This window comes from Haliotis rubra, unplaced genomic scaffold (assembly GCF_003918875.1).
Source record: "Haliotis rubra isolate DU_JTF1 unplaced genomic scaffold, ASM391887v1 Scf163, whole genome shotgun sequence".
Classification (NCBI taxonomy): Eukaryota; Metazoa; Mollusca; class Gastropoda; order Lepetellida; family Haliotidae; genus Haliotis; species Haliotis rubra.
Window position 1 is genome coordinate 1,317,662 of NW_025765592.1, and position 26,555 is coordinate 1,344,216.

The window sequence follows — 26,555 nt, forward strand, 5'->3', positions numbered from 1 at the left end:
AAATCTACCAACAACCCCCCACTTGTCGGCTTTCTAGCGTCCCAAACAGCATTACACATTTGGTAACAACCGAGTCTTCTGCAGTTTGTTTATGGTTGTAAGTGAACTGTTTCCATGTGTTATGTGTACACCCAGTATATTTGCTTGCTCTGTGTTCACAAGTTCAGTTGCAAAATCTTAAAGTAACGGTGCAAAGAATACTGACACAGACTATGGTTCAATTGCGACAGCGTGAGGGAAACATTGTCACGATTACTGATACAGGCTATAGAAATACCTTACTTGCTGTGGATTGACACGTTCAGTTGCGAGAGCATGAGAGAAACAGTCGTAACTGATATTGCAACAGACCATAGAAATACAGTGCACAAGCGCCTCATGTCAACATAGCAACATGCTGTTGAAATATGAGCTGTTCAAAAGGGCACAAGAGCAGTGTCTACTGACAGGTAAATGTGGATCATGACTTGTCAGGCACCTCTATCAACAGGCAATGCGGTATCTTTCAGTCACAAACCTTGGGATATTTTTATCATTCAATGTCACATAAAAGATAATCGGTTGCAATCTCCATAGCATTTATGGAGGTGGGCTGTGGTAATGTGTAATAGTTGGAAGACATATTTCATTTAAACATTTTAAATTGAAACTGGCAAAACACGAAATTTCATTGATTTGCATACCAGCCAGAAAACTGTGTTGCCCCCAACCCCTATCCTCTCGCTAATATATATACTTATCCTATCTCACGGTTTGCACCTCTCCTCTTCTTCTACGACCATGTGTGGAAACATGCTGTTGGCTAAGTTGAATCAAATCTTGCTGGCCTCTGACCCGCCCTGACCTCTGCCCCCACTCCGACATCAGCACCTGTCAATCATCTCTGTAAGCGTGTAGCGAGCTCAAATGATCATATGACTACCTGTGCCTGTCATTCTCGTCTTGGAGCTTCCAGTAATCTGTGATGTGGGGCAGGTCGGGTGGGTCCTATCGCTAGGTTAGGATGAGTATATAAATATAGAATTTATAATAAAATTTTTCAAATTTTAAACTTATCTATCTCACGGTATGCACAATCCCACGGCTGGTAGGCGGGTCGCAGATTACCCCGTTACTACCACCAGGAAAAGCGCATAACCCAGGAGGCCAGGAGAAAGCACCAACTCCCGATATGCAAACTCCAACTTGAGATTGGTTTCTTCACATAACCTCTTGGCTTACACAGCACAAAAACTCTAGGGAGTGGGCGATCCCGAATTAATGTGGTTTTCGGCCGCAACTTTTGACACGAAAAAGGACGCAGTTTGGCAAGGAAGCCCCGCCGCTCCGCGATTTATCAGGTGACTCCAGTGAATTAAAGTCGAGGACCTTAATCTGGCCAGTCCCTGCTTCGAAACTTCCCCCCACAGACACACGCTGGAAAGCGGTGAAAGAGGGAATAGTTCGGATGCTCAACTAGTTTAACGCTCAGTACCAATCTCCCTAACTTACCAAAGGTGAGAAAGGACTCAGGAGCAGAACGCTTCGAAAACCATGTAGGTAATCGGAAATCAACACTTCACTGACGTAATTGCTGAGAGTAGAGGTCAGTAAGTGGTGTGTCGATCATCTCTGCATGTAGCACAAAACTGGCCTCAAAGTCTATCAAGTCATAACTTATGACAGTGCAGACACACCCTATTCCCATAGGTGAGAATAATCTAAACCCAAATGGAAAAAAAGTACTAAGACATGGATAACATCGATATCTTTTATTATGTACAGAGCAAAACCGACCAAAGAAGGATTGCTTCATCGGCGAACGCGGGCCGATGACAATTGCTTCGCCAGGACCAGGGGGCCGAATTGATGTAGACCTTCCACGTCTGTAACTGAGAGGTCCCTCAGGTAGTGTGAAGCAAACACCGTATCTGATCGCCAAAAACAGCCCTCCATGATGGACTGCAGGGAACAATTTCTGTGAAGAGCCATGGTGGAGGCAAGAGCTTGAGTCTCATGAGGCTTCGCCGTCGATGGTAGAGGCAGGTCAGCAAAGGCATAAGCACGCAGGATCGTAGTTCGCATCCAAAACGCCAAGGTAGTACAGGAGACTTCCGAGGTGGAGGCAGTAGACAATGGAATGAATAATCTCTTACGCAATCTGCGGCGATCCTGCGAGGCAGCTAGGTAAATCCTTAATGCACGCACCGGGCATAAGGACAGATCCTCAGTGTCATCTGGGCCCAAGATAGTGGACAACGGCAGAATCGTGAATTTGCGATCCGGCTGTCCTGGTAACTGATTCTTGGCGAGAAAATCCCACCGCAAACCAAGGAAAACTTTCGCATGTCTAGACCTTTCAAACCGTAGCCGAGAAACATCAATAGCATGCAACTCAGGAATACGAGCAGCCATAGCCAAGGCCAAGAGAAAGAAGGTCTTAAAGGAGACATGCTCGAAATCTTTCTCCTCCAAAGGTTCATAATCAGCTGACGTGAGATGAGCAAGTACAACGGAAAGATCCCAAGCTGGAGGCCGGAACTTCCGAGATTGGTCAGCTAGTTTGTAAGACCAGAGGAGAGACTGGAGTTCAGGGACAGTGGACACCTTCACACCTGAGGCTGCTGCAATAACCGTGTTAAGAGCCGCCAGATAGGTAGATAGTGTAGAACCTTTGAGTTTTCTGGAGGTTTGGAGATGCTGAAGGTACTCTGCCACCATCTGCGGGGACGCCGTAGTGGGTGATGAGATGCCCTTCTTCCTGCAATATGCTTCGAAATTCTTCCATTTGTCATCATAGAGTGACCTCGTAGAAGTACGATGTGCTGTAGTAATGACAGTAGCCACACGCTTAGAATAGCCCTTAGCCGTTAATGACCGATGTAGATGCGCCAAACGTGCAGATGGAGCGTCATCGGAGACCAATGTAGCTGGTCGGAGTGCGGATGTACCAGTAGATTGGGCCGAACGGGAAGAGGCACGGGATCTGGTTCGGCTAGGTCTTGAAGGTTTACGAACCAGTTTCTGGCCGGCGCTAGAAAGAACTGCAAGGGACGAAGTTGTACTTGACCCCTGAGGGTCAACGCCTGAGCCGACGTCAAGAGGCCCAGGAGCTCCTGCCACTGACGAAGCGTCCTGGGTTGCGCCAATGCCAGAGAAACCAATCCCTGAATCTTGCCGAAACGATTCCTCGGGACAAAAAGTTGTTGGCTTCTGTGTCGAACACTGCTCCAATGAATTGGAGACGGCGCGTAGGGGCTAGTTCCGATTTCTGCAGATTGATTAACCAGCCTAATTGGCGAAGAAGCTGTATCGCAAACTGCATGTGACGAAGCAGAAGGGCATGATCGGTCTGCGCCTGAATGCAGTCGTCGATGTAAGCTTCAAACACTATCCCCTTGCGGTGAAGGAAGCTGGTGATAGGCTTCGTTACCCGTGTGAATAGCCAAGGGGCCGAAGAAATTCCAAACGGGAGGACACGCCACTGATAGTGGGTGCCCTCGAAGACAAACTGAAGGAACTTGCGATGAGCCGGGAAGATCGGGATGTGCAAGTACGCATCCTGGAGATCCAAACTGACCATGAAATCTCCCGGTTCGATAATGGTCTTGAGGAGTGCCACCGATACCATGCGAAAATGGGGCGGAGGCTGCAGAAACCTCTCGTTGAAAATCTTCATGTTGAAGATTAACCTCAGTTTGTCCGAATCCTTCTTGGGGACCAGAAAGATTGGAGAATAGAACCCCGGACCCAGGGATTCGATCGCAAGTTTCTCGAGTAAGGTGTCTATTGTGGATCGCAGAACCGCCGTCTGTCGAGCGGGATACGTTCTGCGCTCCGGAAGTAAAGTGAGAGGAGGATCCCCGATGAGTGGCAACTAAAAACCCGACAACATGGAGAGGACGTAGGGGTCTCAAGATGGTCCAGTTGGGAGCATAGGTCCCAAGCCGGCCGCCTACTGGGGAAGTCAGAATGGGCACGACTGGAGGTGGAAGAACCAAGGAGCCTGCTAATGTCCTCAAGTCACTGTTTGTCAGGTCTTTGCAAAGTGGGCTGGTCAGAAACATAAGCTGATCGTGAAGCCATGGATGCCCGACGTTGACGGTTGAGTCGTCCTCTGCCAAAGCATCCTTTTCCACGATAGGAAGCAGCAGGACCCGCACAAAGGTCAGGATTCGCAGGGACATAACGGGCTGGCCGTCGCTGGCGCGAACGATTCCTCCACCTGCAAACGCTGGAACTTCAACAATTCCACTGACACTTGTAAATGAGCATCTTGACCCACTCTGTTGGCGACATCTCTAACAGCCCCGTTAAACAAAGACCTGCCAGACCACGGCTGCTGAAAAAGATCAGTACGGAACCGATCCTCCCAAGAGGATAAGTTCAAAGGCCCCCTGTGACGCACAGCAGTGATGTCATAAAAGAAGTGAGCTAACTGATCTAGAATGGTCTGGAATTGCTCTTGCAATAACACCATAGCCGCTCGAATCTACGCTTGTTGATGGGACGTAGCATGCAACCGACATAGCCACCGCTTCGGTAGTCGTCAACACCATGTTGAGTGGAGCCATAATCTTCCTTATGACACCATCCAAATGCAAAAGCTCACGATCCTCAACCAGGAACTGCGAGTAGGCTTTCTGTTTAGTCCCTAGCAAAGTAATATCATCATCCACCGGAGGGGAGATGATTAGCGTAGAGAAGCCATGAACATGAGCAGATGCTAAATTGAAGCGAGGAGCCGCGAACCCATCCTTAACCTTCCTCGGGTTACCGAAAGCCTCATCCAGAGATGCTGCCAATTGAGTAATACACGGTCGAGGCGGGAACGTGATAGAGCCAAAGTCACCTGGCTTCATGTCAAAACTGGATAATAAATCTGCCGATGAGCTACTACGCTGTAAACGAAGGCTATCGGCAATCCAGACAAGTAGTTGAGGCGTGTCAACAGCATCTATGCTACCATCGGATAGCGCCGTACCATCCGACGAAGGAGACCGTGTCTTCGAACGATGAACCTCCTCTAAAGGAGGAGCTGGAGTAGTCGAAGGGCCTGATGACGGATGAGCAGAGGAAGATGCTGGCACCTGCTGTCGTAACGCTGACACTACCGCTAGCACAATAGCATCAAAGTCCAGAGGTTGAGAACTCGAAACCTCAGACCCCGGATTCCAGGAAACCGGCAAAATTGGTCTGGCCACCGATCCTGATATAGGAGGAACCGATGAAACAGAAGCCGGCACCGAGAGATGACGAGGCACCTCACTAAGAGAAGACGGACCTCCAGCTGACTGAGACACACTCCCATGCGGCAACGATGAAGCCGAAAGGTCCCGGCCACTGACAGCAAAGGTTGAACTGAGTGGACCTAGTGCCGAACTAGACACATGAGAGGTAAGCGCCGAACCCTGAGGAAGCAACGAATCACCCGCCCCATGAGTCCTTGAAGCCAGTGAACTCTGAGAAAGCGCCGAACTAGGACCAGTATGCGTAAGCGCCGCAGCACGAACACCGTGAGGAAGCGCTGAACCAGGAGTAGTATGAGTAAGCGCCAAACCAGGAGCCCTGGGAGCAAGAGCCGAACCGGGAATACTGTGAGTATGCACCGCACCAGGAGCACCATGAGGAAGTGACGAACCCAAGTCTGCATGAATTAGCGCCGAACTGAGAACACCGGGGTTAAGCGCCGACTCAAAACCCCCATGAGTAAGCGCTGAACTGGGAGCACCGGGAAGAAGCGCCGAACCGGGAACACCGGGAGGAAGTGCCGATCCGTGAGCACCAGTAGAAAGCGCCGTACCGGGGGCAAACAAGAGCGCCGAATTGGACACAAGCGGTGCTCTGAATGACATCATGTGATGGGCAACAAGCGGCGCTCTGAATGACATCATGTGATCGGCAACAAGCGGCGCTCTACCCACAGGTACCTGGCCTGAAGTAAGCGGCGCTTGAGAGGTAAGCGGCGCACTAGAATAATGTGGTGGCCCATAACCAAACGGTACAGGATACGGGATAGAAGCGGACAAAGGTAATCTGGGAACCATCATCGACACACTTGTCAATCCCACCGGAGGATGAGAAAGTGCCGCATCAAAACTATCCCCTGTACCCAAAGCAAGTGACACATTCGACGCAAGCACCGAATGGGAAACAGATGTAGTAACAACCACCGAAGTGGAAAGCACCGCACTGCAAGGAAGCGCTTGAGATGTAATGCTAGGAATCACACCAAGCCCCGCACCAGAAATCCCCACCTCAGGACCCAAAGCGCACTGAGGGAAAGGTATCACCGAAGACGGACGGGATTGAGGAGAAGATGTAGATAATACAACAACCCTAGGTGGAGAAGAGTCTTCCAAAGTGATGGGGTTGGAGGCATGCGGTCGGAAAAGTTGTCGTAAGTTTTCACTGAGGTATGAATCCGACGCCTCTCCTAGGAAATCTTCTTTAGGAGACGGGGACCTCGAACGATGGACTGTTGTTTTCTTACAGCGATCTGCCTTAATAGGCCCTCAGATGGTTTACGACGATCCCTATCTGACATGCGTCTGCAAGCCACCCGGCGGTATTCAGAGAAATCATCATTGTTGAGGTCTGCACAAAAGGTACAACGATGTGACCACTCACACCAACCCAAGCAGTCAACACACAAGGCATGTGGATCCGCCGCCGAGAAGTTACTTTTACAATTATCGCAATGCTTACGCTTCTAAGAACCACTGCGATTAGACTTTCCCATTGTTGGAAAAAGCAAACAAACTTTCTATAGACAAGCACACGTCCACACGACGTAGCGACAAGAAAGAGAATGACAGGCACAAGTAGTCACATGATCATCTGAGCGAGCTACACGCTTACAGAGATGATTGACAGGTGCTGATGTCGGAGTGGGGGCAGAGGTCAGGGCGGGTCAGAGGCCAGCAAGATTTGATTCAACTTAGCCTACAGCACGTTTCCACACATGGTCGTAGAAGAAGAGGAGAGGTGCATACCGTGAGATAGGATAAGTTTAAAAATTTAATACTTTCATGGCAAACTGAACATTATCTGAAAGTTTTGATATGATAACTATACTTATACTTATAATTTCATTTCCATTGAAAATCGCAACAATTATAAAAGCACTGATACATAACCAACAATTATTTCACAAAAACCCACGAATGTCTGAAACAAATCCCTGAGGCGGTAAACTATCACTTGCTCTTTTCTTCCATAATTGCTCATCAACTATCATCTTCCACTTAAGGGGTCCTAAGATGCATAGCATTGATCAAGTGTTTGCCTTTTTGTCAGCGAATAGTTTAACACGAACAGTTAACAAATAAGTTGAACAGTTTCCATTCTTTGTAGCTTACTTGGTTGGTAAGGACTACATATCTTGTCACAAACCTTTCTCTTCCAAGTGATTTGAGAAGGCCTCTGGTATTACCATTAATACAGTAACAGTTTTATACAGTTTCTAGTTTGATGGACCAATTTGATTTGATGGTTTGTGAGAAATCGACTGCATGTGCTTCTCACATCATTTCTGCTTGTTCCTTCACGATGGATCCAACAGAGTGTGGTATCATATGCAGCAAAAGTTTACCTCCTGGTGATATTGTCACCGTCACTCTAACTACCTTACTGCAAAGTAGTATAAGGCGCAAAGATGGAATTGCTGAAAAATTATCTGGAATATCTTCAGTTTCAGTTCATGTAAACTGCCACAAAGATTACACTCGTGAATCTTCTATTTTAGCAGCTGTGAATCCCTCACTCGAATAACGGTTTCCTTAAGATCATCACTGTCAACTTTCAATTTCAAAATGAATTGCTTGTTCTGTCGAGAAAATTGTGATATAGCTTCAGAGACTAAAAACTTAAATACAAGAGCGATATTTTTGCAGTTCGAACGTTTAGTTCCAAAGATTCCAATCTTGACATGGCTGAATATTGTGGTGATGTGTGGGGTCGAGCTGTTATTGAATGGATATCAAGCGCCATAGATTTAGTGGCTGCCGAAGCCAGGTATCACCATACATGCTGTAAGAAATTCTTCAACAGACCACGTTCTATCCGAGGGAAGGGTAGACCTACAGATGAAAACTTAGCAGAGCCTGTGATGATTTGTTTGAATTTCTGGAACAAAATGATGAATGTCAGTATTCAACAGAAGATCTTGTGAGCAAACTGAGAGAATTTCATGTTGATGGTGAGATTGAATGCAGTGAAAAAAACCTGAGATCAAAATTGCTAGCTCACTTTGGTGATGGTGTTATAATTTCTAGCATTCGTGGAAGGAAACCGTTATTTTGCATTAGAAATACTGGCCACAAGATCCTTAGCGATGCATGGTATTCTCAGAAGTTGAGGAACCCTGAAAAAGAACGGTTGCGCATAGTGAAAACAGCTGCGGATATCATACGGGACGACATCTGGACAATGCTTTGTGATACTGACCATTACGCTCCTGATGATGATGCTTTTCATAATCACATAATGAATGTACCTAATACTCTCAGTGTTTTGGTCAAAAGGATTACAAACAAAGATAAGAAAGGTGATGTTGCTACAAAGCAAAGGAAGGCATCTGTTATTTGTCACCAAATACCCTCAGCAACAAGAGAAAGATCATTTCTTTCTATGATATAACTTGGTTTAGCCGTGTATATTCACCGACATATTGGATCTAAGCACCTTCCGGATGTTATGTCAGCCTTGGGAGTGTGTTCATCATATAATGAGGCTATTTCCTATGAACATTCTGCAATGGTTGCAGATCATGGGATTGGTGAAAATGCATTCATGCAATTTGTCTTTGACAATGCAGATTTTAATGTTCGCACACTTGATGGATATGGCACATTTCATAGTATGTGTGGAAACCTGTGCGTCACACCAGGTAGTTCTGTCTGTATATCTGATGTTATCAAGCTTAACAAAGCTGTTTCAGCAGACAATGTCAGGTCCAAATCAATTGATATTTTGACTTGTTCATTTCAGAGCAAGACAGGTTTGCTTGGTTTGACTGTTGATGACATTTCCAATATCAGAAAGCTGACCTCTTCTAGCTCTGTGCATATTCTTTTGGAAACGCTTTGGATGAGTGGAGTATGGTTGAAACTTGCTTGACAACGGTACAAGAATCTGTATCGAAACATAGCACTCACGAAATAAAGAAGTAGTTGTTATCCATAAAAATTGTTCTGTATGGTTGAAATTGGAGGACACTCCCTGCTGGAGCGGATGCATGGAGTGTGCCAGAAGTGTTGGCAATTATGAAGCATCCAAAGTGATCCCATTGCCATTTGTCAACTTGCAGGCATCGAATCCGGACGCAATATATTCTGTGCTGGCATATTCTGCTGACAAATGCAGGAAACATGGACAGAAAGCATGTTTTGTGACATTTGACCAACTTCTATATGAGAAAGCTGTTGATATTGTAGCTTCCCACCAGAACAGAAGTACTCTAGCTTCAGTTGTTGTCAGACTTGGTGCTTTCCATCTCCTTATGTCTTTCATGGGTTCGGTCGGTTATATAATGGATGGCAGTGGATTGAAAGAGCTATGGTCACTCATCTATGCCTCTGACTCTACTGAAAAAATGTTGACAGGTCACGCTTAAGCAAGAGCATTGAGGGCTCATACTCTGACACAGTTAGCAATAGCTGTTATTGCCTTGCAGAAGGTCAGCCTGGATGAAACAAGTAAAGCTTGTCTGAAGACTTTGTATAAGGATGTTCAAACCAACCATGTGATCCCTGATGAACTTCCAGCAATTGCCAATGTCACAAACCTTGTCGAAAAACTGACTCCCATTATGGAATTTGAATCGTCTCAAAGCAGAACTGCCAAGTTGTGGTGTCAATATTTTGAACAAGTTTCTTTGATACACCAGTTCATTCGAGCTGAAAGGATCGAAGACTGGGATCTTCATCTTGATGACTGCAAGATGATACCATATTTTCATGCTGCAAGGACATATTGCTCATGCCAAAAATGACCATTTGTATGTTCAACAGATGTCACAACTGGGAGATATTATGCCCAAGGATGAATTTGAAGCTTCTACCAGGTTTGGTGGTTTTACTGTCAGGCGAAGTGACAAGATGTGGGCTGGCATCTGGACAGACATGACAACTGAACAGGTTCTCATGCGGGCAATGAAGAATGAGGACTGACAGACAGTGTGTTGGCGCAATGGATCTTGGCAATGCCTGGTTATAATAATAATAATCTTTATTTGAACTGAAAAGGCCACAGGCCTATAGTACATAAAGTTATGTTACATTTGAGAGGAATTTAGATCGGATAATCACAGCATAGTAAATGAACATTGAAATATTTTGTAGAAGAACTGGATTTTTACTACTTAACAGTGAGGAGAATTTTATCACATTTGGATGGACATAGTAATATCTTTTAATATATTTGGTTCGCAACAAGTAATAAAATGAACATATTAGGAGGAAATGTAATTCTTCTTCTATTTGGTTTAAATTACAAAGTGTACATAATCTATTTTCTCTTTTTACATTCATATATCTGCCTCTTTCAATCAACATATCATGAGAAGAACATCTGAATCGTGCCAGTGCTATTCTAAACGTTTTAACATTAACACAGGATAGATATGACTCAAGGACTATGGCATTTTTAAACAAAGAATAATACATGCATTTATTTGATAAGGATATCCTTTCACAGCATGTTTGAATAAACATATCTTTAGTGTTGTCGTTAAGGATTGTATGAATAATGTAGGTGATTTGACATATTATGTATTCCATGTAATTCCAAAACCAATAGAATATAGAAAGTTTTTTACATTATTTGCCCAGTTCTTTTTTTGTCAACTTTTATCATATAACAACATCATATTACAACACCACATCAGGTGGTCTCACTCGTGGACAAGGACTGACAGACAGTGTGTTGGCGCAATGGATCTTGGCAATGCCTGGTTGAACTGAAATGATTCAGTACTTCGAGAAATTCTGTGGGACCAGATTTTGTAATGTTGATCAGCACATAGAACTAAGGATGTCTAGAATTGAGAGGGACACCAGTGACGTTAACAAGCTGATTGAATGACTATCAACTCATTCTCCATTTGAACAAGGACAGGAACTGGTCTCCTTGGAATTGTAGGGAAAGAAGACAGTACTTGCGATTCTGCACTTGCAATTGGAGATTTTGCTATGAAGAATATAGTTGGCAAAAGCTTTGGAGATATGCATATTCCAAGAAAAAACAGAGCACTGCCCCTATCTGTCATGAACAACTCAATCAAAATACAGAATGAGGTTATACCTGTCAATACCATGCAGCTTTTTCATCCCATCCTGTGCCTCATGAAAACAGATGATGACTTTTTATCCTGTTTGAAATATGAACTTTCTCCACGTCCTCTATCACTATTCGATGAGTACTCAATGAGAAAAACAGAAAAATCTGTCATGTACTCTGTCATTGATTCTTTGTCAGGCAAACAAAGTCTTCAACAGGAAGTTCCTCCAGATGCTATGTACATAGTTGATGGTGGATACTTCCTGAGAAAAGTGATGTGGCGCCAAAGCAGAACATACAATGATGTTATGATGCTTATCTGACATATGTCAATAGACACTTTGGAAACAGTTGCATCATTGTGTTTAATGGGTATGGCGAGTCTGTGTCCACAAAAGGTGTTGAACAGAGTCGGAGAGCATCCAGCTATCTGAGCACTGATATTGTCTTCAATTCTGAAACACCATTGACGATCAAACAGGATACATTCCTGTCCAATGATAACAAGAAGACAAAGTCATCAATATCCCCCGCAATGGCAAAATACTCTTCATGATTATGTCTACGAGTTATGATTATGTCAAATATTTAGGTGTGTATATAGAAAAGTGGAAGGAGAGTATTGAAAGGTTTTTAAAGTTCTGCTCCAGAAAGCAGCACTATCACCAATTTCAGGCTAAGTCAAATTTGTTGCCATGGAAATGCCAAAAATATTTTATTCAGAATTTCAAAACTACCAAAAGGCACCAGTACACCACCAGACCAATCTATGTGCCAAGTTTGGTGAAGAAACATTGAACGGTTTTAGAGTTCTGCTCCGGAAAAGAGCACTACCACCAATTTCAGGCTAAGTCAAACTTGTTGCCATGGAAACGCCAAAAATATTTTATTCAGAATTCCAAAACTACCAAAAGGCACCAGTACACCACCAGATCTATCTATGTGCCAAGTTTGGTGAAGAAATATTGAACGGTTTTAGAGTTCTGCTCCGGAAAAGAGCACTACCACCAATTTCAGTCGAAGTCGAACTTGTTGCCATTGAAACGCCAAAAATATTTTATTCAGAATTCCAAAACTACCAAAAGGCACCAGTACACCACCAGATCTATCTATGTGCCAAGTTTGGTGAAGACGTATTGAACGATTTTAGAGTTCTACTCCGGAAAAGAGCACTACCACCAATTTCAGTCTAAGTCGAACTTGTTGCCATGGAAATGCCAAAAATATTTTATTCAGAATTCCAAAACTACCAAAAGGCACCAGTACACCACCACATCCATGTATGTGCCAAGTTTGGTGAACGGTTTTAGAGTTCTGCTCCGGAAAAGACAAATGTGCACGGACGGACGAACGGACGGACAGAGGGACGGACGCACGGACGGAGTCCATTTTAATACCCCCCTCAAAACGCGTTGAGGGGGATAAAAACAAGTCACATTTGATAAGGGCTCTGACACAACAATTTCATGAGCTCAATATCCCAGTGAAACAAGCCAGTGCAGATGCTGACCTTCTCATTGTACAAACAGGCATTGATTGTGCTGATAATGGGCGCAAAGCCATTGTTGTTGGGAGTGATGTTGATCTTCTGGTGCTCCTCATCCATTTGTGTGCTTCAGAAAGATTGTACTTCCTTAAAACTGGGAGCGGAAAGACTGCTGATTGTCTATATAACATTTCATTGTTACAGCAAGCATTGCCAGAGAGCTTCATTTCTGGATTGCTCTTTCTCCATGCCATGACTGGTTGTGACACTACATCAGCCTTGTACAGACAGGGAAAGAAAAAAGCTGTCATGTTGTTCACAAAACGACAGGACTTGCATCCACTTGTCAAAGCGTTCCATAATCAATTACAGTGAAGCCTCGTTAATCCAGACGGTTGCGTTTCTCAGCAAATTCGTCCAGATTGCGAATAGTCCGGACTACTGAATTTCCGGATTATCGAGGCAAATTATATAGGCATAGATTGGTAACAAGCTGACATGGTCCGGGAGGTGAGACATCCGGATTATCGGAGTCCGGACTAACGGGGCTTCACTGTATCCACAAATGATATGGTTGCGTTTGCAGGAGAGCAGTTCTTACTGGCATTGTATGGAGCACCTAAGTCTGTTAAATCCCTGAATGATTACAGATATAATTGTTTCACAAGAGCCGTTGCCAAGTGTCCCATTCACACACATATGCAGCTATCTGCCTTGCCACCTACATCAGCAGCGGTGAGAGAATATTGTCTGAGGGTTTATCTGCAAGAGACATTGATCAACATGATCAAATGCAATTGTAAAACAGGGTGTGTGCATATGTGTGGGTGCAGAAAGGCAGGATTGAAATGTTCGCATCTATGTGGATATTGTCATGGTAGTTGCAGCAATTCAAACACATGGAGAAGATCATGCACTACCATCTGATGAAACATCTCATGAATTGTCTTCCAGCGATGCTGATGAGAGTGAAGTTGAAGATGAGCCACAGCCTTTAACTTCCTCCAGACTGACCAGGAACAGAAAATTATTATTTTAGATCTTTAATCATACGTGTTTGAAGATGCCCTGTTACATAATCTGTAAATAGTGTTTGATAGTCTTGGTATTCTGCAGAATATCAGTTATTTTTAGGTACTGTCAGGTTGAGTTATGATATTTTCTTGAACTTGTGAGTATCCAAGGGTGATAACTCTTTTTAAAGCATGGCAATGTGCTTTTATGAAATTATATAATTTCACTTGCTTGAATTTTGGGTGTAATAAATCAAATTATTGCAATTGACTTATAAAAATGCCAAAAAATTCGAAATCTTCAGTTTCAGTCAAAATATGATTTTATTAAGTCATATTTGGTGGTTTGTGCTGAAAAAGACATTTAACAATACACTTCAAGGTCTTTTAGACATATCTAAGCCTTATCATTATACCTATAGGTCTTTGTACAGAAATACAGAAGTTGTGACTATTTTATCAAGCACAATTCGTCTTCTAGGTTAGCAAAAGGTTGCATAAGGTAGCCATGTTTGCATGTGCACTATGGATTTAGCTCAATTGGGATTTTAGGGGACTTTTAGTATGTTATGTAGGAAGGTCTGTAGAACATATCTGCCAAGTTTAATTTTTCTTCATCGCTGTGGTATCACTATTTGCTTTGACATCATATCATATGATCTCAGTCACTGGATTTGCTATTTGGAATTGTACAATAGACTCTGTGACTTGTGGTTTTCTCTCTTCTATTCACAGATTTCCTGTACTTCCCAAACCAGAAATCTGACTATTTGAAAGGATAATCATTTGATTACAAAGCTAGCAAAGAGGAAAAAAATGCAAATTGATGAAGGTTAAAATGGCTAATTGAGTCCTTTGGGGGAAGAGCCAAAAAGGACCATGGAGCCCGACATCGCTGCTTGTATCTATATTTTTTTGCATAATATTGATTCAAATTTTCCACGTTAACTGAGAGTTCTATGTCAAAATAAACACACCATGGCTTATGTCCCTTGGAAATGATGTCATTGGCACCCGACTGATAAACGAATGACGTCGTTAGACCTTATCAGATCCATTTCACATGGTGCGGGTAGAGGTGTGGTTCTTCAAAACTTGTGTGTTGATGTGCAGGCTACTGTTTTAATCCAACTGTTGCCTGGTGTCAGCTGGCTATGTGGTCAGTTCCACACTGTGATGACATTACAGTTTGAAACAAGAAGACACCGCCAGACCAATCTATGTGCCAAGTTTGGTGAAGAAATAGTGAACGGTTTTAGAGTTCTGCTCCGCGGAAAAGAGCACTACAACCAATTTCAGTCTAAGTCAAACTTGTTGCCATGGAAACGCCAAAAATATTTTATTCAGAATTCCAAAACTACCAAAAGGCACCAGTACACCACCAGATCTATCTATGTGCCAAGTTTGGTGAAGAAATAGTGGTGAACGGTTTTAGAGTTCTGCTCCGGAAAAGACAAAAGTGCACGGACGGAGTCCATTTTAATATCCCCGAAAAACGCGTTGCGGGGCATAAAAAAAACCTGTAGACATTGTGCAAAAATTGTTACCACGTTACCAAATTGTATAACATTCAACCAGAGTCAGTCCCCTTTCCAACAGTATCTTCTGTCACCAAAACTAAAATGTATATATATGCACTACATCTGTTGATGAATAAGACGGCTTTCTACATTTGGTACTTAATTCCTACATAAATTGTACAGTATATGTCCCTCCTCTTCAACATTCACTTTGATGTCAAAACCATATCCAAATACATCACGAAGATAAATGCACAGTTTTGAATTCTGTTAAAATTAGTTTTTCAATGATATCACCCGCTCATTGTAGGGTATATCTACTGAAAATTACATTTATCAGAAATCTTCTTTTCTTTTTTTTAAACTATATCATTGTGATCACTGGTATATGTTGTTTGATGGAATCTCGTTCTGAAACATCGTTGATGAATCGAGAATTGCTGAAAATGTTTTGGAAACACAAACATCGAAGTGAACTTTCAGCCAGAGTGTTCATAAAATCACATCACACTTATGTCAGTTATGTTTTGCCCATTACATCACAACCATAATTCAAAACCATCTTCCTTACACAAATCCTTGAATTCCTCATACAGTTCAAAATAAAATGACAAATGGTCTTTGTCACCAATACCAAGTGTCTCAGTGAAATCTAGCTAAATATATCAGATGCCGTGCAGGGGAAAGGACCACTTGTTTGAAATGAAAACAAAGCCCATCTCAGAATTTACACTGAGTATCGTTTTCTGATACTGTGAGAGATCCGTTCCCCTAGTCGTTGCATATACTTGCTCATAAGTTTTAGAACATGCATGGGAAAAGAAATCGTAGCAAGAGACAGTTGAATATAAATAGGTGTATTCCAATTATTTCCAAGATTCAACACACTATATTATAGTTTCCGTAAGCGTGACGCCATGACTGACGCAAACACACACACAACGGTGATGGTACTTCTCCTCATTTCTGACTATTTCCCTTGGTCACGATGAAAACAAAACAAAAATAACAACCAGGAGATTGTCAGAATGTGTCAGACTACTTACATGTCACATTTATGCATATACGTTGCTTGAAACAACGAAAGTTTCCTGCCAAATATCCTGCGTACTCGTGTCCGTGGACACATCATTTTGAGAAAGTCACTTCCCGATAGTGATGTCATACGTTCGTCAACATTGTTATACATATTGGAAATTTAACCATAAATTGTATATTTATATACTTATCCTATCTAACGGTATGCACCTCTCTTCTACGACCCATATGTGGAAACGTGCTGTAGGCTAAGTTGAATCAAATCTTCCGGCCTCTGTACCACCTGAACTCTGCCCCCAACCCGATAGCAGGACCTGTCGACCATCTCTATATGCATGCAGATTGCTCCGATGATCATGTGATATCCCATTACTGTCATTCTCATCTTGGAGCTTCCAGTAATCTGTGATGTCGGGCAGGTCGGACGGGAATCCATCGCGTGAGATAGGATAAGTATATAAATATACAATTTATGGTTAAAATTTCCAAATTATAAACTTATCCTATCTCATGATATGCATTATCCCATGGTTGGATGGTGGGCCGCAGATTACCCTGTGTGAACTCTACAACCGTGAGGTCGCATAACACAAGGAGGCCTTGAGAAAGCACTAACTCCCGATATGCTTACTATGAACTTGTGTATGGTTGCCCTTTGTGATAACCCTTTGGCTTAAACAGCACAAAAACTCTAGGGAGTGGGCGGTCCCGAATTAATGTGGTTTTCAGCCGCAACTTTTGACAAGCAAAAGGATGCAGTTTGGCAAGTAGGCCCCGGCTAACCACGATTTATCAGGTGACTCCAAATTAACAACAAATAAATACTCCTTCGAGGAATATTTACAGAAGGTAATGGTTGTCACTACCAGAATCCCTGCATCATATTCCTTTTGAGATGGAATGACTTGGCACACTCCTGTAAAATCTGCACAACTGGAAATCTTCATACACAACAGGACGGTTCCCGAGTGGTCAATTCTGAGTTTGGTATGTTCCTCATTTCAGCTAAGGGAGTGGTACTCTCTTGTCACTTCTCAAATTCTTGATGCCATTGTTGATTGTATGAACACCCACTGATATAATCTTAACTCCCTGCTGGCAATGGTAGCTGTGGCAGGATGTTTCTTGGCCTTCCATGGGGTTCTCATGTCTAATATGGTAAATGTTTCTCTGCACTTATTTTTCACTTCTAATCAATTTCATTGGTAAGTGTGCAGTAACTGTAAAGATAGTGTAGAAGCTTCAGTGATAGTCTCATTGGCCTTGGACAGCAATGTAATGTTGGCATTTTGGAACAGGGTTTATCAGGGTTATTTATATATTCCCTGAGTTATGTAAATTGAACATCTCTCTAAATAATGACCTTGCTGTCAATAGAAATGAAATCAACGCAGCCTGACATTTATTATCTTGGCCACTAACACAGTCATTTGCAGATTAGCTGCCCATAATCAATGTTAGACGAAGGCCGGTTGGTCACTGAAGCATAACATTGTGGATGATAGGTGCGGGATACTGCAGGCTGACCACACATCTGACTTAAATATCAACACGTGACAATCTGATCAGGATTTGACCCTTTGGGATAAACAAAGAATGCTTTGTGTTAGTTGAAACTTGACCCTCAGACAGCGGCTAGGCAGTTCGGCTCCCAAATGCCACCTAGCTATTGCAATATTACCATGTAGCTGTCAAATTGAATAATGAATAAAGTGTTGTGGACCCACTGATGGACTCTGTATTTGAAGAAACACATATATCCTCACTAAACAGCCCTTTGATATATGATTCATAGGTCCTCCCATTCCAGCTGTCATGGTGTAGTGTTTAGTTGAAGGCTGGGAAGGCTAGTGATTATCTTCTTGGTGAGACAGTTGAAGGCCTACCACAGCCTCCATACGATGCAAATCTTGTAAGAAGAAAACTTCAGTGTCTCTCTGGTCTGACATGCTTGATTCGTCAGCACCCCTCAGAGTCTTCCTGGATTTGCAGTAAAGATCTTTGTGCTCCTACATGCAACCCATCTCAAACACTGACTGCTGCCTCTTCAAAATGATTTCCAAAAAACATTTGGGAATGGACACCAAAACACAGGAAAGAAGTGAGGTTTCCCCTTCACAAGGTGAACTATTGTAAAGATAACCAACCAAATTGATGGCAATGATGTAATAACATGTTTGTATTCACAGGAATTATATTAATATTGTAAGAATATTTATACTGTTTAGTATAGCATTCGCTAAAAGGAAATGAATATTTAGGTATGTTTTAGCCTGCTAAAACTGTGATAATAAATCTTTATTAGGTTAGTTATCTTTTTGAAGTTGCTTCCCTGTGCTTCTGGGGAGCTTCATACACTGTTACAGTGCAGTGACATCTTAGTTTACAGAATGTTGTGGAATGCTTCATACACTGTTACAGTGCAGTGACATCTTAGTTTACAGAATGTTGTGGAATACTCCCATTCACTTTTAACCTGTCCAATGCATTAACTGTGGCAAAGAAGGGATTACTTCAGTTTTGTCTGACATCTTACTTCAAAACTTGAATGAACACAAACTGATCTAGCAGACCCTCTGAAATACTCACCTTGAGAGCATCAACACGGTCTTTGAATATAGGGTTAGAGAATTTGACGTATCTCCACAGTTCGTTCCTAAGGGTCTTTGGTTTCAGCAGGTGACGGCCATACTTCTCTAAAATGTTTAGAGCCACAGGGATGTTCTTCAGATTTTGTATTGACTGAAATATAGATGTACGTATGCAAAAAACTAACAAATGCATTTGAATTCAAACTAGTTGCCTCAATTTGTTTTTGTTGAATACCTTGCATGAATACAAGCAGCTCCATTGGTGAGGTAAAGATTATTGCCTTTCTATAATTCTCTGTGTGTGTCTGTCTCTCTCTGTTCATGTCTGTGTCTCTGTGTACATGTCTCTATCTGTCCATGTCTGTGGTGTATCTCTCTCTATGTACCTGTGTGTGTGTCTCTCTCTCTGTGTCCATGCCAGTGTCTGTGCCTGTGTGTCTGTGCCTTTGTATGAGTGTCTCTCTCTGTGTATCCATGTCTGTGTGTCACTGCCTTGTGTCTGTGTCTCTGTTAGTCCATGTCTTTGTGCCTGTGCCTGTTGTGTGTCTGTCTGTGCCTGCATGTGTGTCTCTCTCTCTGTCCATGTTTGTGCATCAGTGCCTGTGCCAGTGTGTGTGTGTCTCTTTTCTGTGTGTGTCTGTCTGTGTCTGTGTGTATCTCTCTTCTCTCTGTATCCATGTCTGTGTGTCTGTGCCACTGTGTATCTCTTTGTCCATGTCTGCGTCTGTGCTGGTGCCTGTGTTTTTGTCTCTCTCTGTGCCAGTGCCTCTGTGTGTCCATGTCTGTGTCTGTGCGTGTGTGTCTCTCTCTTTCTCTCTCTGTGACCATGTCTGTGTCTCACTCTCTGTGTTCATGTCTGTGTGCCTGTATGTGTGTGTGTGCCTCTCTCTCTCTCTCTCTCTCTCTCTGTCATGGCTGTATGTACACTAGTATGAAATGATGTCAGTTTTAGAGCTGACCATGATACTATGCCACATGAATATCTGACTCAGAAGTACTGACTCCAACACAAACAATCCATCTTATCTTCCTCAAGACCAAGCACCAACCAAGGTAACAACGAATACCCTTTTTCAATGCCTTTGGGTATTATGACGCCAGGTATTGATATGATCTTCTGATCTCTGTAAGACTCAACCACACCAGTATCTTTTATAGAGGGTACTATATATAACCATGTTTGGTATCAATTAATATCTTATCAACATTAAAGCATTAAAATAATGTTGGAGCTAGAAGAATAATGTTCACATGACCACTCAGAAGTAGTATGTGTCTCTCTCTGTCCATGTCCTCTGCCTTCAAATGATTTAGCTCATAGGAAATGTACAGTTTGAATTGAACCCTGTTATCAGTTAAAAGGGCAGTGAAGTGCAGAATTCAAAAACACTCAAACAACACCAACCTGATTGTTTTCCTTCAAAATATTTGTGACATTTAGGACAGCATATTTCATAGCAACTGGGCACTTCAAATACACAAGGTCCATAAGAGGACTGCTGCAATCAGATGCATTTTTAATTGCAGATACGAGGCAGTGTCGGTTGTGAAGAAGCTGTGCATCAAGTTCTTGTGGGCCACGATCATAGATTGCTTGATCCATGGAGCTGAACAGGGAGCTAGTTGTTTGACCCATTCAAATCATCTGCTTCACCTGACTGCACAGAAAAAACAAAACAAATATTAACATGTGCAAACAAAATGAGAAACAGTCCCATCCCTCGAAACCTCTACTTCATGTTGCAAAGACTGTGCATCAGACATATTCACCATAGAAATAGGTGATAGTGAAAAACACCAATATTTACAGCTTTGGTTTTTCCAGCTTGATTGAGAAAAATACAATCCTTGGGGTTATTGAAAACATCATATATCACAATTAAGCATATAAAAGCATACCGACCAAATCAAGCCTTTCATAAATGAAACTTTGAATATCAAAACATATGTTCATCGAAATAATGATGATGATGTGCGAAAAAATGTAGATATGACCTACAGATTCCACTGTATATGGATCAAGCTACAACTAGAGGTCCCGTGTCTGCCAAAAGATCATTCAAGTTTTTAGTTAGGGAAGCATATCAACATTTTGCCATAAGCATTTGAGGCTGGCCTGGTTGCTTAAGTGAAGGACTAATACCGTAAACTATGTTTACAAAGAACACACTTATAAGGAAGTCACGTATGACTGGGGTTTATTTTTGTCTTAGACATTTCACATCATTTAAAACTGTAGAGGAAACTTTTTTAAGGATAGACAACATTTGATCACTATTGATAGTTGGGTTGATCGTTTGATATTGACTGCTTAAGAGTTTTCTCATCTTGTGGTCTGACCAGTTTGCAAGGATGATGACATTCCAAAGGATGGTATGATTCAAATGGATGTGGGTGTGTTTGGAAATGGCTGATTTGGAGTCTTTTTTTTCTTCACATATGTGTTTCTTGACTCTCATTACATGTTAAGGGGACTGGATGCTTCACCTACACACAAGTCACCCACATTCACGCTGAATGTGGTTGACAATGCCTGAAGGATCTTCTTTGTTGCTTGTAGCTGGTTTGCCGGTGGCTTGTAAAGTACATATATGCTGAATTGATGCCTCTCTGGAACACAACATCTATGTTAGCTTGCTTCTTTAGTAGTCTGTGGATATGATGGCTGGTTGTATCAATGTATGGTATGCTGTAGATGAATGGTGCTGATTGCTGACGTGGTGGTTTGTCTCTTGGGTTGAGGGTGGTCTTGATGGTTTTGTGTACCACGTTGCCTGGATACTCATTAAGGTTCATGAAGACATGATGAAGTATATCAAACTTGGCTTCAAGGGTTTGGGTTGAAGAGCTGATGTTCTTTGCTGGTTAGATGTGGGGTGGGTGAAGATGTGAAATGAAGATATTGGTCAGTGAGGGTTGGTTTCCTGCAGACGATTGTGTGGAGCTATAATTTGAAGCTTCACTGTTCTCTGCAGCATACCTACTAACATTTTTTTATTCTTGCAGGGTAAGCGACGTGGAGGAAGGTTCAGTCAATCACAGTGGGCAAGTATCTTTTGGTAGTGACCAATCCTATGTGGAGGCGGTCTTGCTGGCCTCCAAAACAGGCCAACAAAAAGAATTGTAGGCATCACTCAACATTGTCCATGATTACTCGTTCCTGTGGAGGTTCTGCCACAATCCAGGCAAGAGTTGCATTCTTGTGTTCAAGGGCGGAGAGAAAGATATCAAGGAACCTTACTTTAAACTGAATGACATTCACATGCCTGTAAAACATAGTACCATATATGCAGGATCATTAGTTCATACCGAAAAGCAAAGTGTTCTTCTGCTAGAAGGATAATAACATCTCTCAAAGATGTTGGTCCAATGCTATGTAGAGGCGGTCTTGCTGACCTCCAAAACAGACCAACAGGGCCATGGGACACCATTCAGGCAGTCCCATAGTCTATGCTGTGTCCTGTCAAACCCCCTGCGCAATTTGTGTCAGACAGGTATTTATTTATTCGAACTAACTTTGCTCCCCTAACAAGGTTTCAGTTTCAGCCAGGGTTATCTGGTCGGCTAAGGTCAGGGGCCGATGCAGGTCATTCATAGTTTCATAGTTGTCCACCTTGGATCGTAGGACCTGTGAGAGGTCCCCTTAAAACTTCTGTACGACAGCATCTATCAAGAGCTGCTGTATGTCCACCTGCGCTGTTTAGATGCCACCATCATCAAGTCTCGATTGTGATGAAGCACAAAAAAACTCAATAGACATATCAGCAACGTTGCCAGGGGGCAGCTGGGCGGCTGGGTTGTTGTCTTTAAACCGGACGAGTCCCAGTTCCAAGACAGGGCCCACATGAATAAGCAGGGCATGGCGGCCCAGCACCAGGCAATCCAAAAAGCTCTCGCCTCATGTTAATCACCTTTTAACCTGTGCTGTGACCGCCTAAAAAGTGCCTGGCTTGGTTTATAAGGGAGATAGTTCAAAGGGTATACAACTTCTTTATTACCTTTGCCAATATTCTTTAGCTGAATATAAGTTGATTGACTGCTCATTGTTATCAAACTCAGCAATGGACATCATGAACCTTGCTGTCGCATATGCCAGTAAGATATCACCCATATGGGCTGGAATTTCCCATATTTAAGTCCAATTACACCCATGGGCTTAAAAACGGGATATTTTCCCGTTATCAAGCCCATGGGCTAAAATTAAGATTTCAAATGTTATTGTTTAGAGTGATGTCCCTTTGCAAAAGCACATGGCAAACTTCAGCATATATAATGTTTGTAGTGCACGTTTGTAGTGCAGTTACTGCATGAGTAGAGGTTTTCATGTTTACACGTTTTGGAGCCCCAAGAGAGATCAGGTTCTCTATACGGGTGCCAGGATAAACACCCCAGCTACAAAATGCCCCAGCAAATTTGGTCAGAATGCCCCGGATCTGTTCTTCTTGTTTATAGCCAGTTTTTATCCGCACTTTTTGACAAGATTATTTAACAAAAGTTCTAGATTGTTTTGATAAGTATTATACCATACTTGTTGACAAAAATTATGCACTTATGGCCTCACATTTTGACAAGATTAATTAGCAAAAGCTCAAGATTGTTTTGATAAATATTATACCATACTTGTTTTCAAAAACTATGCATTTAAGACCTCACCTTTTGACAAGATTAACTAAAACAAGCTCTAGATTGTTTTGATAAGTATTATACCATACTTGATGCTTTAATCAGTTTATTAATGGAACATTTATCAGAAATATTACTACATAATATTATATGAAGAATATAATATCGTAGTTGACAAAAACTATGCATTTATGGCATATATTTAATCATATTCAATAAATTGGGGCATTTTGACTAAACACACACACACACACCAAGTATTATTATATCACAGATTTTTAGTGGGAATGTGAATAAATACAATATTGTTAAAAGAGGACTGTATATGAAACAAGCCATAGCTCTTGATATTTCACTGGATTGGTAGACAATATTAATAAACAGTTGTCCGTTTTGAAAATACCATATCGTCTTTGCCGTTTTGGCACGGCACATTTTGACTGATGTCAGTGTCTTAATATCATGACTATGTGTCAACTTATTGTGTTGTGAGACAAAAATCAGAAACAGATTTATAATATCCCCATATCCGGTATACCATATTACGCACACAAATGATGTCAGCTGTATTATAGCCGAAGACGACGCATATCTATTTTATATGTCGTCATTGTCGATCCTGGACCTAGTGCAATTTATCAAATCCCACAATCCACTGTCCATGCCTCATACATACTCCTGCCAACGTTCACTACTCATTTCTATACTTAAAACTTTATATTTGAACCTTACCCCAACCCTTAATAACGCTTCTTAAAGATTCTTCTGGGACTCTCGAACTTTCGCTTCTGTCAATTGTTTCACAACACCAGGAAGTATGAGGTTATCTCCCTTTAACAGATAGACAGACGTAAGCATCCATATATTTATTACATTTGTTGCTATGTTCACTTTTCCCCAAAATGTAAGATCTGATTCCTCAATACGACTTCCAAACTCTAACATTAACTCTCCATCATACCTTACATTGTTTTAGGCAACGTAACTGGTCTATTAACTCCGAAGGAGACTTATCGATTTTCCCACCTTAGGTGGAATGCATCGTTAGCATGCTAGGAGCAATATATATAATATGGTATATCAGAGTTGATGTTTGGTAAATAATATTCTTGGCATAGTTCAGATTTCCAATGTTTATAATACAGACATTTAGAGGATAGACAGATAGATTCAAGCCATTTTTGTTGATAGATGTCATTCATTCTTTGGGTCAGTGATATAATAAAAGAATTTTCTGGTTGGGCGTTTTGATTATTCCAAACATAACCATTCCCCGTTTTGAATAAAAATTCCCTTACATTAGTTACCCAATTTCTTTTCCCATTTTTATCATATACTATCATCATATTATATAACACTTCTTAGGAAATCTATGACATGGCATAGTTAACAATCGTAACCAGTACTTTATAACTTTAATAGTAGAATATATGAATATAGAATATAATGGAAATCTACCACACTCGCTGTATACCATAGTGCTACATGTGCTAGATTTCACGCCGAGATATTTTTAGCATGCATATAAATGGACTTTTTCTATAGATTCATAATTATTCAAAACCCCATATTTCTGATCCATATAAGAGTATTGGGCGTACTTTAACATTAAATATTTTAAAGAATGATTTATATGATATGTCTCTTATATATATCAAAACCTTAAGGGCTTGTACAGATGCCTGTTTTGTGTGGTTAATCCACGAAAGGTGATTTGAAAAATAGACTCCAAGATATTTATATACGTTTGTAGTTTCTAGTTGTTCGCCTTTGTAAATCCATTTCTCCCTTTTTGAAAGTTTCCCGCCATTCTTAAAAACAATAACCTTTGTTTTACTCCTATTTACTGCCAAATTCCACTCATCAGAACAGATTTCAAGTTGATCAATTTGTTTCTGTAAACCACTTATGGTACTGGAAAACAAGACAATATCATCCGCAAAGAGTAACAAAAATAATTTGGTTAAATCTGGATGTAACTGGATCCCGTTTGTACAGTTATCACATATTTGCACAGCTAATTCATTGATAAAAAATGTAAACAGACTTAAAATACAGCCTTGTCTGACACCTAAATAGCAAATAAAATTTTCTGAGACTTCATTATTGTTTCTTACACATACTTTGACATCTTCATATATGCTACACAAAAGTTTGTTGTTTTTGACTGAGTCCATGAGTTTGCAAAAGGCCCCATAATTTATTTCTCTTGATAGAATCAAATGCCTTAGCAAAATCAACAAATAGGGCATAGAATTTCCCACCCCTTGAATTCAAATATTTTTGCACAATGGATTGAAGTATGAATATATTGTCAGTTGTAGTATAGCCCTGTCTGAAACCAGCTTGGCCCTCATATAATTTATCCATAGTGTCAGCCCACTTAATTAATCTTTTGTTTATGATATATGTAAAAAGTTTCCCGAAGATACTAAGGAGAGTAATTCCACGGTAGGTATTTGGGTTGTTTACATCACCGTGTTTATGTATGGGTACAATAATACCATTTGACCATGATGTAGGAAAATTACCGGTTTCTAGTATAACATTAAATAAAAGGTCAAGATAAGGACGTAATATATCAGACGAATGTTTAACAAATTCCGGGAGAATATTGTCTATCCCTGGTGACTTTTTGCACTTGATATTCTGTATACTTTCTATTATTTCCTGCCTATCTATGGGTGTATCTAAAATGTCATAGACAATATCCAAGTTAGGGTCAGTATTTACAACATGTGTTGGTGCCTCACTATTTACAGTAGTGTCACTATCTATTTCCGGATTTGAGAAAAGAGTTTCAAAATATGTATACCAATTTACAATTCCTATGTTATTTTTTGGGGTGTTTTTCGAATTAAGTTTTTTAATTCTGTCCAAAATATTTTCGAATCATTTATATTTGTTTCTAAATATACTTATTTCTGATCAAAATATTCTTTTTCCTTCCGTTAACAGGTCACAGTATACTTATTTCTAGGTCTATGGTTCGTCTCGAGGGATTCAGTTGTTTTCTGTTTTCGAA

The 26,555-nt window shown here is 41.5% G+C and overlaps 1 protein-coding gene across 1 annotated transcript in view; it reads right to left on the bottom strand.

Annotated features, from left to right (window-relative positions):
- Window positions 1-24,343, bottom strand: part of LOC124271750 — a 387,369-nt gene extending 363,026 nt beyond the window's left edge. The window contains exons 1-3 of the mRNA XM_046706916.1: window positions 24,263-24,343; window positions 20,313-20,565; window positions 18,906-19,058 (exon numbers count right to left, since the gene is read on the bottom strand). The gene's annotated coding sequence lies outside the window, so the exon portion shown is untranslated. The remainder of the gene's footprint in view (window positions 1-18,905; window positions 19,059-20,312; window positions 20,566-24,262) is intronic.
- Window positions 24,344-26,555: the final 2,212 nt, after the last annotated feature.